Genomic DNA, 17,082 nt, shown 5'->3' with positions numbered 1-17,082 from the left:
AGAGTCGATCCGTAGCGCATCGGCTTTTGACGTTTTCACAAAGTGGTGCAGTGCTCGCTTTATCGACCCCCCACCCCGGAGGGCGTGATGATGATGATGAGTTATTTACTGTGTGCCGACCACACCACCGCTTGCTACAGAACGGCACTCACGGATTCACACAGACAGATGGTGCCTTACGATACTCACACGCGGCGGTGCACACACACACACAAACACTACAATAGATTATATAATGTGCGTGAATTGTATTTAAGAGGTGTTAAGGTTAATTGCAATGCCCTGTGTGCGTGTGTGGACGATTCCCGCTCACGGCCCACACCAAGTGACGATTATCCGAGCCGGTTCTGGTTCTCCCCTAGGTCGGCTCAGCCTCAAATGAGTAACCTGGCGCGGTGTGTAGTAAACATCGCCACTGGAAGGAGACAAAGGCGGCCGGGCGTGGTGCTGGCCACCCACCCCCTCGTGTGCCGTGCCGGCCTTCATAGGGTGCTGCTACTCGCTAACAGCACTTGCCCCTACAGTCTGCCTAGGCGACACGGGATTGAGCCGGCTTACGTTGTGACACTACAATCGCGTAACGCTACCCCACGTCACGGGCGATCGGTCGTGATGGTCATATTATAATCTGTGTGCGTGTAAGTCGATGTGTTTCTATGTGTGTGTGTCGATGTCTGTGTGTAAGTCGATGATGTGTGTGCCTGTCTTTTTCGCCCGGGCAACGCCGGGTACTTTTCCGCTAGTAATAATATATATTCGTAAGTGTGTGTGCAGGACAGCGGCGATCAGTATTGATTGTGTGTGTGTATATATATGTCGTGTGGTGTGCGTGTGTGTGTGATTAGTGATTCGTCGATGAAAGATGTATTGATTGTGTTGGGCATTCCCCCATCCCTCCCTCCCGCCCCGCCTAGGTTTACTCGGCCCTAAATGATCAGTGTGGTGTAAACGTTAGCGGTGGCCGAGCGTGGTGTTGGCCATTCACCGCGTCGCCTACAGTACGGCCTTCATTCACGAGGTGCTTGCAAACAGCCCTTGCCCCAGCAGACGATGTGAGGCTATCCGGAATGGCAGGGGATGCGGTGGTCCTTTTGTCTTTGCCTTTGTTGTTGTTGTTGTTGATTATTATTCGGTTGGGTCTGTGAGCACAACTCCATCGGGGTGATACGAACGTTAGCATCAAATATGCCGTCTGTAAAGAGGCGACGTTTAGGGTAATGGCCCTACTTCAGAGCAGGTAGACGTAAAAAAATAGTGCGACAGGAGGGACTGAACGATCCATTATTATGATTATTATCTGGGGGCCCGTAGTCAACGTTCTGTCGTTGATTTAATCTTCCCACGTGTTTAAATGTATACGTGCGTACGCACGGACTCGCTTGTACGAATGGTAAAATGCAGTTGATCTAAACACGTACGGTGTGTTTGTCGTGGGGGGGGGGGGGAGGAGGGGTGGTGCAGTGGTTAGCACACTGCGATACAAATATAACGTTGAGTTTCTCATTGCTTGTCAGAGAAATGACTAACATCAGTAGCAACTTATATATGTGTACATAACTCGATGTGCGTATGTTCGATCAAACAAAAGTTTGGGCATGACGTTCTTTGGATTGTGTTACCATGATGTTACACGGACATCGCAGGAAATAAAGTGAAATAATCAATGCACTTGAGATGAATAATTTGTAAATTAATCGATTTTCAGTACTGCAAAATATTGAGTAAGCACACCATTATGTTGTCTCACGTCAATTTACACCGTACAACACAACACAAAATATATTTTTACCGAGGACGAAAAAAGTTGTCTGTGTTGGCAATATGAACGTGAAAGTTACGAAGTGTTACTCGTGATTAACAAAGGCTGGGAACCCATCAGCCTAGTTACGAATGTTAGAAGTTATTCAACATACGACGCTTCGATATACCAACTCCAGCAGCGCACCCACTTCATATGTGGAGGCGTTACTGCCGTGTATACATTGAGAGTTATTGGCTTGTGCTTTCAACTTCCACGTGACGGCAAGCCACTTCGTTCAGCTATCGTTTGTTGAAAATGAACCAGGCCGCTTGTGAGCAAGAGCTACACAGATTATTTGGGGCCTTACTTGGTGAAATAAAACAAAATCTTGAGTTAGTTGGTTCAATATAAATTGAATGTAATAAAACAAAAACCCGTCCAGACCGACATTATCTTTCACAAACCCGCACTCACCAGAGTGGTGAAGTATGGTCAAACGACACCAGTTAAATATTACATCGGAGAGAAATTAGAAAAATATATACGTTGTATGTATATATATAGCATATAGTGAAATAGCCGTTGCAATGTATGTATACAAAGATCCCCCGTATAGCCTTAACAGACTGTTAGGGCAAGTGCTGTTAGCGAGTAGCACCCTATGAAGGCCGGCACAAAACACACGAGGGGGTGGGTGGCCAGGCACCACGCCCGGCCGCCTTTGTCTCCCGAGCGGCGATGTTTCCTACACACCGCAACCAGGTACTCATTTGAGGCCGAGTCGACCTAGGAGAGGAGGCCCAGGACCGGTTCAGAGAATCGTTCACTGGTGTTGGTGATCCGTGAGCGGGAATCGAACTCGGGCTACACCGCCGCTCCCCACACAGGCAACGATGGTTGTCGCACGGCTACTGCACAAACACAAAGGCAAAGACTCCCCCGTCCCTCCATGGCCTCACACGGAGTGTCGGGGCAAGTGCGATTTGGGCGAGTGGAACTTTACGCAGGGCGGTAACGGCGAACAGAGAGGATTTTGTTTGCCAGCACAGCGCCCGGCTCGCCTGGTGCCTTCTCCCAGCCTCTGTGTTGGACCTCGTAGGGCAGTGATCGTTCACCTGGGGGTGCAAGGCGAACCCCCTTTGCAGGGTGGTGGGATTTACCCCCCACCACCCTCCCCCCCCTTTCCAGGGGGGTGTGCGAGACTTGGACAGATTTGTTGTTGTTGTTTTGGAAGGTAAATCACCGAAAGCTACAACCTACTTTGTTTCATCAAACACTATGTAGTTATTCACATTGTATGTTGTTGAGCTAGAATTCACATCGGCCACTCTATCCCTTCTAGAACATCGCCATAATTCACATCGGCCAATCTATCCCTTCTAGAACATCGCCATAATTCACATCGGCCAATCTATCCCTTCTAGAACATCGCCATAATTCACATCGGCCCCTCTATCCCTTCTAGAACATCGCCATAATTCACATCGGTCACTCTATCCCTTCTAGAACATCACCATAATTCACATCGGTCACTCTATCCCTTCTAGAACATCGCCATAATTCACATCGGCCAATCTATCCCTTCCAGAACATCACCATAATTCACATCGGCCACGCTATCCCTTCTAGAACGTTACTAGGATTCAAGGCTGCATTAAAAGTTAAGAACCACTGTTATAGGAGCTCCAGGATATATATATGTGCGGATATCACTCGCCACTGATGTTAGCCGTGGCCGTGAGTGTAACTTGGGCTAGCGGATTGGCAGCGCGGTGGACTAACCGATATACACCACCGCTAACCACACACAGATACACACACAAAAGACAAAGGTCCCCCGAATAAACCATAACAGACTGTTGGGCCAAGTGCTACATTAGCGAGTAGCATTCGCGAAGGCCGGCACGGCACACGAAGGGGTGGAGTGGAGAGCAACACGCGAGATCGCCTTTTGTCGCCCCTGTGCTGACGTGATATATACACATTTGAGGCTGAGTCGACCTAGGGGAGGCCCCAGGACCGGTTCAGATTATCGCCACTGGTGTTGGTGGCCGTGAGCGGGAATCGAACACGGACCAACGGGTTCGTAGCGCAGCGCGCTAACCACTGCACCACCGCTCCCCCAACAAAGACAAAGACACCAAACACAAGAGGAAACAGACAAAGGTTCCCCGTGTAGCCTTAGCAGACTTTTGGGGCAAGTGCTGCTAGCGAGCACCACCTATGAAGGCCGGCACGGCACACGAGGGGGTGGGTGGCCAGCACCTCGCCCGGCCGCCTTTGTCTCCCCCGTCACGATGTTTACTGCACACTGCAACAGGTACTCAGTTGATCCTGAATCGACCCAGGGGTGGCCCAAGTCAGTTTAAGAGAATCGTCCCTGGTGTTGGTGGCCGTTAGTGGGAATCGAACTCGGGTAGCCGGGTTCGTAGCACAACGTAGGGCTAACAGCTGCACCACCGCTCCCGACCAAGACATATACACAGACAAAGATCCTCCCTATAGCCGAAACAGACTGTCGGGGCAAGTTCTGTTAGCGAAGAGCGCCTATAAAGGCGGGAACGTCACACGAGGGGGTGGGTGACCAGAACCACGCCCGGCCGCCTTTGTCTCCCTTGGACGACTCAGTATCAAATGAGACGCACACACAGACACACAGACACACATATACACACATACACACATAGACACACACACACAGACACACACACACAGACACACACACAGACACACACACACACACAGACACACACATACACACATAGACACATAGACACACACACACAGACACAGACACACACACACACATACACACATAGACACACAGACACATAGACAAACACAGACACAATCACACCAAGCTAAATTCCCCGTTTAACCTCATATGCAATTTTAATCGCTCTGCAGACAGTCAGACGTAGAGAGAGCGAACACCTTTGTCCGGACTTAACAAATACAAACAAAGACAAAGATCCCCAGTATAGCCTCCAACAGACTGTAGGGGCAAGTGCTGTTAGCGAGCAGCACCTATGAAGGCCGGCACGGCACACGAGGGAGTGGGTGGCCAGCACCACGCCCGTCCGCCTTTGTCTCCCCAGTGGCGATGTTTACTGCACACCGCACCAGGCACTCATTTGAGGCTGAGTCGACCTCGGGGAGGAGACCCAGGACCGGTTCAAATAATCGTCACCAGGTTGTTGGCCGTGAGCAGGGATTCGAACCCGGGCCGCCGGGTTCGTAGCGCAGCGTAGCGCTAACCGCTACACCACCGCTCCCCACTACCGCTACACACACACGCACGACGTACTAACGAATGGATTGTATACTCTGCGTACTGAGCAGTATGCATCTTTAATTGAGAGAGACGGACGGATCAATCGTGTACAATCGGACGTTTATGGAAATTTGGAGAGTCTCGCGTTCACACGCACTCACAAAGAGGAGCACGAGGCTGGAGTGGATTTGCTGAACATCAACTTCGCCGGAAGATGCACACAAAGAGACGCGGACAAAGAGAGACACGCACAGAATCACGCGTAGACATATATAGCGAACACACAGAGTTATAGAGATACACACAGAATCACGTGGAGATGTAGCGAACACAAATAACTATAGAGATACACATAGAATCACATGGAGATATAGCGAACACACAGAGCTATAGAGATACACACATAATCACGTAGAGATATAGCGAACACACAGAGCTATAGAGATACACACAGAATCACGCGGAGAGATAGCGAACACACAGAGCTATAGAGATACACACAGCATCACTCAGAGATATAGCGAACACACAGAGCTATAGAGATACACACAGAATCACGTGGAGATATAGCGAACACAGAGAGCTATAGAGATACACACATAATCACGTGGAGATATGGCGAACACACAGAGCTATAGAGATACACACAGAATCACGCGGAGATGTAGCGAACACACAGAGCTATAGAGATACACACAGAATCACGTGGAGATATAGCGAACACACAGAGCTATAGAGATACACACAGAATCACGTGGAGATGTAGCGAACACACATAGCTATAGAGATACACACAGAATCACGTGGAGATATAGCGAACACACAGAGCTATAGAGATACACACAGAATCACGTGGAGATGTAGCGAACACACAGAGCTATAGAGATACACACAGAATCACGTGGAGATGTAGTAAACACACAGAGCTATAAAGATACACACAGAATCACGTGGAGATGTAGCGAACACACAGAGCGATATAGATACACACAGAATCACGTGGAGATATAGCGAACACACAGAGCTATAGAGATACACACAGAATCACGTGGAGATGTAGCGAACACACAGAGCTATAGAGATACACACAGAATCATTCGGAGGGATAGCGAACACACAGAGCAATAGAGATACACACAGAATCACGTGGAGATGTAGCGAACACACAGAGCTATAGAGATACACACAGAATCACGTGGAGATGTAGCGAACACACAGAGCTATAGAGATACACACAGAATCACGTGGAGAGATAGCGAACACACAGAGCTATAGAGATACACACAGCATCATGTGGAGATGTAGCGATCACACAAAGCCATAGAGATACACACAGCATCACTCAGAGATGTAGCGAACACACAGAGCTATAGAGATACACACAGAATCACGTGGAGATATAGCGAACACACAGAGCTATAGAGATACACACAGAATCACATGGAGATATGGCGAACACACAGAGCTATAGAGATACACACAGAATCATTCGGAGAGATAGCGAACACACAGAGCAATAGAGATGCACACAGAATCACGTGGAGATGTAGCGAACACACAGAGCTATGGAGATACACACAGAATCACGTGGAGATGTAGCGAACACACAGAGCTATAGAGATACACACAGAATAACGCGGAGATATAGCGAACACAGAGCTATAGAGATACACACAGAATCACGTGGAGTAATAGATATAGCGAACACACAGAGCTATAGAGATGCACACAGAATCACGTGGAGATACAGCGAACACACAGAGCTATAGAGATACACACAGAATCACGCGGAGATACAGCGAATACACAGAGCTATAGAGATACACAGAATCACGTGGAGATGTAGCGAACATACATAGCTATAGAGATACACAGAATCACGTGGAGATGTAGCGATCACACAGAGCTATAGAGATACACACAGAATCACGTGGAGATACAGCGAACACACAGAGCTATAGAGATACACACAGAATCACGTGGAGATACAGCGAACACACAGAGCTATAGAGATACACACAGAATAACGCGGAGATACAGCGAACACACAGAGCTATAGAGATACACAGAATCACGTGGAGATGTAGCGAACATACATAGCTATAGAGATACACAGAATCACGTGGAGATGTAGCGATCACACAGAGCTATAGAGATACACACAGAATCACGTGGAGATACAGCGAACACACATAGCTATAGAGATACACACAGAATCACGTGGAGATACAGCGAATACACAGAGCTATAGAGATACACACAGAATCACGTGGAGATACAGCGAACACACAGAGCTATAGAGATACACACAGAACCACGTGGATATATAGCGAACATACATAGCTATAGAGATACACAGAATCACGTGGAGATGTAGCGATCACACAAAGCCATTGAGATACACACAGAATCACGTGGAGATACAGCGAGCACACAGAGCTATAGAGATACACACAGAATCACGTGGAGATGTAGATATAGCAAATGCATACACGCTTACATACATCAAGATACATACAGATAACTACAAAGACAAAGATTCCCCCTCCCGTATAGCCTTAACAGACTGTAGGGGCAAGTGCTGTTAGCGAGTAGCAGCACTTCTGAAAGCCCGGACGGGCACACGAGGGGGTGGGTGGCCAGCACCACGCCCGACCGCTTTTGTCTGCCCAGTGGCGATGTTTACACACGGCAAAGGGTATTAATTTGAGGCCGAGTTGACTTAGGGGAGGCCCAAGACCGGTTCAGATAATCGCCACACCTGTTGGCCGTTGAAGGGAATCGATCTCGGGTCGCCGGGTTTGTAAAACAGCGTAGCTAACCGCTGCACTACTCCTCCCCACAACTCATAGAGATACACACAGAGATGCATACGTATAGATGCACACACATCGACAAGAACGTAGTGTTTTCATAACTCAATCATGATTATGCTCTACAATGTGAGCTCCATGGCCATTCTAACACATCACTTGAATTCACGTGGACCACTCTGAACCTTCCAGAACATCACTAGAATTCACGTGGGCCACTCTGAACCTTCTAGTACATCACTAGAATTCACGTGGGCCACTCTGAACCTTCCAGAACATCACTAGAATTCACGTGGGCCACTCTGAACCTTCTAGAACATCACTAGAATTCACGTGGGCCACCTGAACCTTCCAGAACATCACTAGAATTCACGTGGGCCACTTTGAACCTTCTAGAACATCACTAGAATTCACGTGGGCCACTCTGAACCTTCTAGAACATCACTAGAATTCACGTGGGCCACTTTGAACCTTCTAGAACATCACTAGAATTCACGTGGGCCACTCTGAACCTTCTAGAACATCACTAGAATTCACGTGGGCCACCTGCACCTTCTAGTACATCACTAGAATTCACGTGGGCCACTTTGAACCTTCTAGAACATCACTAGAATTCACGTGGGCCACTCTGAACCTTCTAGAAGATCACTAGCATTCACATGAGCAACTAGCCCTTCTAGAACATCACTAGAATTCACACCGGCCACTCTATCCCTCCCAGAACATCACCAAAATTCACTTGAGCAACTAGCCCTTCTAGGACATCCGAACGAAATATCACATCACTCAGCACTCCAGCAGTGGTCCAAACTCGTGCGTTAAAACTGAAAAGAGCAATCGTTGCGGTCATTAAACCCATCTCGTACGGTGCGATAGGGGAGGGGTGGCGGGGTGGGAGATGGGGGGGGTGCCGTGAACGAGTTGGGAGCGGTGGCGCAGCGGTTAGCGCACTCCGCTATACCAAGCCCGGCGACCCGAGTTCGATTTCCCACTCGCGGCCACCACCAGCACGAGGAGTGACTGTGATCCGTGAACCGCTCCTGGGCCTTCCCTAGGTCTACTCAGCCTTAAATGACTACCTTGAGCGGTGTGCAGTGAACATCGCCATTGGGGAGAGACAAAGGCGGCCGGGCGTGGTGCTGGCCAAGTTGCGCGAGAAACGAATGCGAATTGAAACGCGAACAGAGAACGGGCAACGGTGCTTGCAGCAGCAGCAACAGCAGCGGCAGCAACAGCAGTCGTAGCAACAGCAGTCGGAGCAACAGCAGTCGTAGAAGCAGTAGCAACAGGAGTAGCAGCAACAGCAGTCAGAGCAACAGCAGTCGTAGAAGTAGTAGCAACATGAGTAGTAGCAACAGCAGTCGTAGCAGTAGCAACAGGAGTAGTAGCAACAGCAGTAGCAGCAACAGCAGCAGTAGCAACAGCAGTCGTAGAAGCAGTAGCAACAGCAGTAGTAGTAGCAACAGCAGTAGTAGCAACAACAGTAGGAGCAACAGCAGTTGTAATAGTAGTATTAGCAACAGCAGCAGTAGCAACAACAGTAGGAGCAACAGCAGTGGTAGTAGTAGTATTAGCAACAGCAGCAGTAGCAACAACAGCAGTAGCAACAGCAGTCGTAGCAACAGTAGCAATAGCAAGAGCAGTAGTAGCAATAGGAGTTGTAGTAGCAACAGGAGTCGTATTGGCAAGTATCTGCTGCATTTGCAGGAGCAGGAAGAGTTGTAATAGTAACAGCAGCTACTTCTGGTGGGCCGAAGCAACGATCTACACCACACACACCACCATCACACAACACACACACCACCATCACACAACACATACACCACACACACCACCATCACACAACACACACACCACCATCACACAACACATACACCACACACACCACCATCACACAACACACACACCACCATCACACAACACATACACCACACACACCACCATCACACAACACACACACCACCATCACACAACACATACACCACACACACCACCATCACACAACACACACACCACCATCACACAACACATACACCACACACACCACCATCACACAACACACACACCACCATCACACAACACATACACCACACACACCACCATCACACACCATCGTCACACAACACACACACACCACACACACCACCATCACAGACCACACACACCACCATCACACACCACATACACCACCATCACACACTACACACAACATCACCACACACCACACACACCACCATCACACACCACACACACCACCATCACACCCCATCACACACCATACACACCACCATTACACACCATCACACACCACACACACCACCATCACACACCACACACACCACCACTACACACACCAATCACACCACCACACACACCAATCACACACACCACACACACACCACACCACACACCACCACCACACACACCAATCACACACACCACACACACACACACCATCACACACACACACCACACACACACCACACACACACCACACGCACACACCACCACCACACACACACCATCACCACACACACCACACACACACCACACACACACCACACGCACACACCACCACCACACACACACCATCACCACACACACACCACACGCACGCACCACCACCACACACACACCCTACACACACACACACCACACACACGCACCACACACACACCACACGCACGCACCACCACCACACACACACCCTACACACACACCACACACACACGCACACACGCACCACACACACCACACGCACCACACACACACACCACCACCACACACACCACCACCACACACACCACACGCACCACACACACCACCACCACACACACCACACGCACCACACACACCACACGCACCACACACACCACCACCACACACACCGCAGCAGCAGCCCGAGTACATAATGAGGCGAGGTGGAGTCATCGTGCCAACTATAATTCCGGCTGGAATGAAACGCAGTGGACTGCGCACGACGACGACGACGATGATGATGATGTGACAGACGAGGAGGAGGAGGAGGAAGAGTTGCTGACTCAGCCATTCCCAGGCCGGGCCTCCCACCCACGCGCTCCCCATGTCGACGCGAGCTAGCTAGAGACAAAGCTCCCCCGTGTAGCCTTCGACAGTGGGGTTTGGGGCAAGTGCCCTTAGCGAGTGGCAGCAGCTATCAAGGCCAGCACGGCGCACGAGGCGTGGGTGGGTGAACACCACGCCCGGCCGCCTTTGTCTCCCCATTAGCGCTCAGCCACCCACGCGCTTCTCATGTCGACGTTACACCCCCCACCCACCACCACCACCGCCGCCGACCAACTCACACCACCCACAACTATCCCACCCACACGCCCCAGCCACGTCGAAAGGCTCAAGCTTATACTGCCTTTGTTTTCGTTAAGACGTAAATCAGAGAGACGAAAAACCCCTCGACGCCACCGAGGAAAGAGAGAGAGAGAAAGGCAGAGAGAGAGAGGCACGGGGAGATGGACTCCGCTCACTCCACTCCACAGGCAAAGGTGCCCACTTAACCTCTATAGCCTGAACATACCGTCGGGGGCAAGTGCTGTGAAGTCAGGGTCATTGCCCGAAACGTCGCCTATTTAAAACATAGAATAACTTTTTTTTACTGCAAAGACGACAGTTGCATTGTTGTTTGGTAAATATAAATAACGCGTGCGTGTGTGTTTGTGTGAGCTGCAGCAATATGCGCACAATATGCACGCATACAATGTGTATGTGTGTGTATGTGTGTGTATGTATGTGTGTATGTATGTATGTGTGTATGTGTGTATATGTGTGTATGTGTGTATATGTGTGTATGATCTTTGTCTTTGTATGTATGTGTGTGTTTATATGTATGTGTGTATGTATGTGTGTGTTTATATGTATGTGTGTATGTATGTGTGTATATGTGTGTATGTGTGTGTATGTGTGTGTGCGTGTATGTATGCGTGTATGTATATGTGTATATGTGTGTGTATGTATGTGTGTATGTGTGTATGTGTGCATGTGTGTATGTATGTGTGTATGTGTGTATGTGTGTGTGTATGTGTATGTATGTGTGTATGTGTGTATGTATGTGTGTATATGTGTTTATGTGTGTATGTGTGTGTATGTATGTGTGTATGTGTGTATGTATGTGCGTGTTTATGTGTGCATGTGTGTATGTATGTGTGTATGTGTGTGTGTTTATGTGTGTATGTGTGTATGTATGTGTGTATGTGTGTATGTATGTGTGTTTATGTGTGTATGTATGTGTGTATGTGTGTATGTATGTGTGTATATGTGTGTATGTGTGTGTGTATGTATGAGCCTGTACAGAATAGTTGCTGGTCACCCACCCCTCGTGTGCCTTGCCGGCCATCATAGGTGCTACTCGCTAACAGCACTTGCCCCTATAGTCTAAGGCTACACGGGGGATCTTCGTCTTTGTTTTTGTTGTTTGTACGGAATAGTGATATATTATTTTAGCTATATATACGCACACAAAAGACAAAGATCCCCCCTCTGGCATTGCCTTAACAGACTGTTGGGGCAAGTGCTGTTAGCGAGCAGCACCTATGAAGGCCGGCACGGCACACGAGGGGGTGGGTGGCCAGCACCACGCCCGGCCGCCTTTGTCTCCCCAGTAGCGATGTTTACTACACACCGCACGGGCTACTCGTTTGAGGCTGAGTCGACCTAGCGGAGGTCCAGGAACTGCTCAAATATTCACTGTTGTTAAACTATATATACACACATAAATACACACGAGTGAGTATGTGGGGAGTGGTGGTGTAGTAGCGGGTTAGCGAAACTGCGCTACGAACCCGGCGAGCAGAGTTCGATTCCCGCTCACGGCCAACACCATCGACGATTATCCAAACTGGTCCTGGGCCTCTCCTAGGTCGACTCAGCCTCAAATGAGTACCTGGTGGCCGGGCGTGGTGCTGGCCACCAACCTCCTCGTGTGCCGTGCCGGCCTTCATAGGTGCTGCTCGCTAACAGCACTTGCCCCAACAGTCTGTCACAGGCTATACGGGGGATCTTTGTCTTTGTGCGTGAGGAGCTGGTGTGGCTGTGTGTGTGTGTGTTCAAGGAGCGGTGGCGCAGGGATTAGCGCACGGCGCGACTGCTTTCACTTGGCCGCGATCGGGAATCGAACTCGGTTGGACGGGTTCGTTGCGCAGTGCGCCAACCACTGCGCCACCGCTCCTCCTCCCCCGCCCCCACAACACACACACGCACACACGCTAACGCTCACACGCAAACGTGTACATGTTGGTGTGCAACAACACAAGCGCAGTGCACACACGCGCATCGGATATACGACACAGATGGAGTCCGAGCGATTGATGCACTTATTACAATTGTGCTTTGGGGAAGGGTCGTTGCCCGAAACGTCGTCTATTATTATTATTTGGCGGGGGGTGGTTATTTAAAGGGCGAAACACAGAGCTATTGTCGAATTTAGCTGAGGTTTTTTTTTTTAAAGTATATAGTTTAGCAATAGTGGTGTCGAACTAGACAGCCAAAAACGCACAAATATAGCCGAATTTAAATATTGATTTAAAGCTTTCGTGACTGCAGTGATTCATATTCTTGGTTCTTTCGGTAAAGTTACAGAAAGAACCAATAAATATAGCCGGGTCTGTGATCATTAAGACAACGTTTGTATTTGGTTTACAACGTCAGATCTTGTGATCTACAGTATATATATATACACACGTGTTTTTGTATTTTAATCCGTTAATATAACAATATTTATTGTGTGTGTGTGTATTTTTTAACTAAGTTTTTTTCGCAAAATAAAAAAAAAAGCGATAGAGTTGCTCGGATGGAGGACCCACACATGCCTTGTCTGGTATAGTTCACCAGCATTGGGTTCAAGCGATGCTGCTGATGAGACACTTCACGTCAAAATCGGTCCGTGTCTACAAACAACTGCCCGTTTAACACGTAGGCTTTCGCGACCAATATTATTCATAATAACGGTTTTTGGGTTAGATCGCGTTTATTTATAAATGTGTCGTAACCCTCCACCACCCGACGCGGCCAATCAGCAAAAAAAGTGTCACGTTGACAAAAGACAAATAATTCACTACTTTAGCCCACCGGTGTGTTGAGTTAAGTGATGACGTCACCCTGCTGCTCTATATAAAACCGGGAGCAAGCGAGGGCTTTACCATTCTGGCGAAACGTCGTACTCAAACTGTAAATGTGGATTCACTCTTCAACACACCGGTGGGCTAAAGTAGTGAATTATTTGTCTTTTGTCAACGTGACACTTTTTTTGCTGATTGGCCGCGTCGGGTGGTGGAGGGTTACGACACATTTATAAATAAACGCGATCTAACCCAAAAACCGTTATTATAAACAACTGCCCGTTCACCCGCTTTGGTTCAAGCAAAGCCCGACTGCCGATGATGAGACACTAAACGTCGAAACCCGCCTTAACAGGCCTGTGGGGCAAGTGCTGTTAGCGAGCACCTATGAAAGCCGGCACGGATACACCAGAGGATGGGTGGCCAAGAGCCACGCCGGGCCGCCTTTGTCTCTCCCACCCCCCCCTCCCCCCCAAAAAAAAAACATGGCGCAGAAAGGATCCCCTCGTTATCCGACGTCTTTTTGCACACGTGGCGACCCGTTCATGAACGCCTCGGCAAACATTGCCCGCTGACGCTGTTAACCTCACGGACGGCGTTCAGTGATTTCAAAGCACCGCTGGCAACAGCTCCCTCCTTCAGTCTCGATAAATGAAGGTGGGGAGATGTTGCGAAAGGAAACACCTCGTGCACAATGTATATATATGTTCATGCGCCCGTTGGTAAGAAAGTTAGAGCGGGGATTGGCTAAAGTCCGTGGGGTGTCTGTAAATGGGTCGCCGTGTGTGTGTGTGTGAATATGCTGGTTAATCTCCATATATATAAAAGGCAAAGTTGTGATTATGTGTCTGTTCAAAATGTTGAGCGTACTTCCCGACATGCAACTAACTGGAAATTTGCCATGTGGGTACTTTCCAGACTGTACACCATCCTAAAATTATAAAAATACACTTTTGTATTTTTTTGGGGGGGGAGCTCATTAATGCATCTATTTTTTTAGCACGGCAAGTGAGCTGTGACGTCAAATCTGTCACGTGACCCGCGCATGTGGAAGGGTAACGCATTGTAGTGTAGCGGTGAGCGCGCTGTCTGTGTGTGTGTCTGTGTGTGTGTATCTGTGTATGTATCTGAGTGTGTGTGTATCTGTGTGTGTATCTGTGTGTGTGTGTGTATCTGAGTGTGTGTGTATCTGAGTGTGTGTCTGTGTGTGTGTCTGTGTGTGTGTATCTGAGTGTGTGTCTGTGTGTGTGTGTATCTGTGTATGTATCTGAGTGTGTGTCTGTGTGTGTGTATCTGTGTGTGTATCTGTGTGTGTATCTGTGTGTGTATCTGAGTGTGTGTGTGTGTATCTGAGTGTGTGTCTGTGTGTGTGTATCTGTGTGTGTGTCTGTGTATCTGAGTGTGTGTCTGTGTGCGTGTCTGTGTGTGTGTATCTGAGTGTGTGTCTGTGTGTGTATCTGTGTGTGTATCTGAGTGTGTGTCTGTGTGTGTGTATCTGTGTGTGTGTCTGTGTGTGTGTGTGGGGGGAGCGGTGGGTGTAGTGGTTAGCGCTACGCCGCGCTACGAACCTGGCCACCCGAGTTCAATTCCCGCTCACGGCCACCACCGGTGACGATTATTTGAACCGGTCTTGGGCCTCCCCTAGGTCGACTCAGCCTCAAACGACTAACTGCTGTGGTGTGTGAACATCGCCACTGGGGAGACAAAGGCGGCCGGGCGTGGTGGATCCAAGTCCCTGGCGAAGCCGGGTAGTACAGCTAGTAATACGTAAAGAAGAGCATTTCCCAAAGTCGCTTTGGGAAAGTATAATTCTACACTTTTACACCATGTACGCATATTCTTTGGTTCTTTCGGTGAAGTCAAGTAGATGGAAAATGAAAAATAAAATAAATAAAATAAAATAAAAATATACCCACTAAGTTTCGATCGCAATACAAGCGGTCTCTGTTTTTTTTATCTCCGCCTGATGAAGACCGCTCGTGTTGCGACCGAAACGTCGTGGGTTTTTTTCACTTTTAATTTTATTTTTTTATTTTTCGTTTTATTTTCTATCTACGTGACTTTGCCGAAAGAACCAAAGGATATGAATTCCTGCAGTCACGAAAGTCGAATTTGCCGCGAAAGCACCGCGCTGTACACGAGTTGACTCCGAAGAAAGTTGTTGAGCGTTCTGCGTGTGCGTTATAATAAGTTGTAGCAAGTTATTTTAAGTGTTTAGGAGTTGATTTACAATCACTTAAAGATGGACTCCGTACAAAAGACGAAGATCCCCCGTATAGCCTTCGGCAGGCTGCTGGGGCAAGTGCTGTTAGCGAGTTAGCAGCGTCTGTGAAGGCCGGCAAAAGGCACACGAATGGGTGGGCCGGTGGCCAGCGCCACGCCCGGCCGCCTTTGTCTCCCCAGCGGTTGCTTTTTACGCACCACGCCGAGTACTCATTTGAGGCTGAGTCGACCTAGGGGAGGCCCAGGACCTGTTCAGATAATCGTCGCTGGCGTTGGCCGTGAGCGGCACTCAAACTCGGGTCGCCGGGTTCGTAGCGCAGCGTAGCGCTAACCGCTACACTACCGCTCCCCACGTACATACACACACGCACATACATACACACACGCGTACACATACATACACACGTACATACACACACGCACATACATACACACACGCGCACACATACATACACACGTACATACACACACGCACATACATACACACACGCGCACACATACGATATAAAATACACATGCATGCATACATACACACATATATTCAACACACTTATACACACACTACACACCGCACAACGCATGCAAACTACACACGCCCACAATACAAACACAACAACAACAGCAGCCATTCATTGGGCCACGAAATGGCGGTGACGTCACCGCGACGCTTGTGCCAGGCTACGTGCACTCGGGACTAGGTGTGTGTGTACCTCATATGCAAAGACAAGGACAAATACCCCCCCCCCCCCACCCCCGCTCTGTATAGGCCTCAAGCAGACTCTTGGGGCAAGTGCTGTTAGCGAGCACCTATTAAGGCAGGCCAGGGCAGTATTAACCAGGGCTGCCCCTGAGATCGAACCCACGAACCACTGCGGATGAGCTACCAACCTTTGAGACACGCCACCACTTACGTGTACTATATATATACAGTATATAGACAGTATA

The 17,082-nt window shown here is 48.9% G+C and overlaps 1 protein-coding gene and 1 long non-coding RNA gene across 3 annotated transcripts in view; one reads left to right on the top strand and one right to left on the bottom strand.

The window, feature by feature from the left end:
* The window catches only part of LOC116954654 (uncharacterized), a 45,110-nt gene that overhangs the window by 6,256 nt on the left and 21,772 nt on the right, over nucleotides 1-17,082 (top strand). The window lies entirely within an intron of this gene.
* Nucleotides 1-17,082, bottom strand: part of LOC116954653 (uncharacterized) — a 106,803-nt gene that overhangs the window by 81,982 nt on the left and 7,739 nt on the right. The window lies entirely within an intron of this gene.

This window comes from Petromyzon marinus, chromosome 56, assembly GCF_048934315.1.
Source record: "Petromyzon marinus isolate PM22_M1 ecotype Great Lakes invasive population chromosome 56, UKy_Petmar_22M1.pri1.0, whole genome shotgun sequence".
Lineage (NCBI taxonomy): Eukaryota > Metazoa > Chordata > Hyperoartia > Petromyzontiformes > Petromyzontidae > Petromyzon > Petromyzon marinus.
The sequence above is the reverse complement of the archived record's forward strand: the minus strand, read 5'-3'. Positions and strand labels throughout refer to the sequence as shown.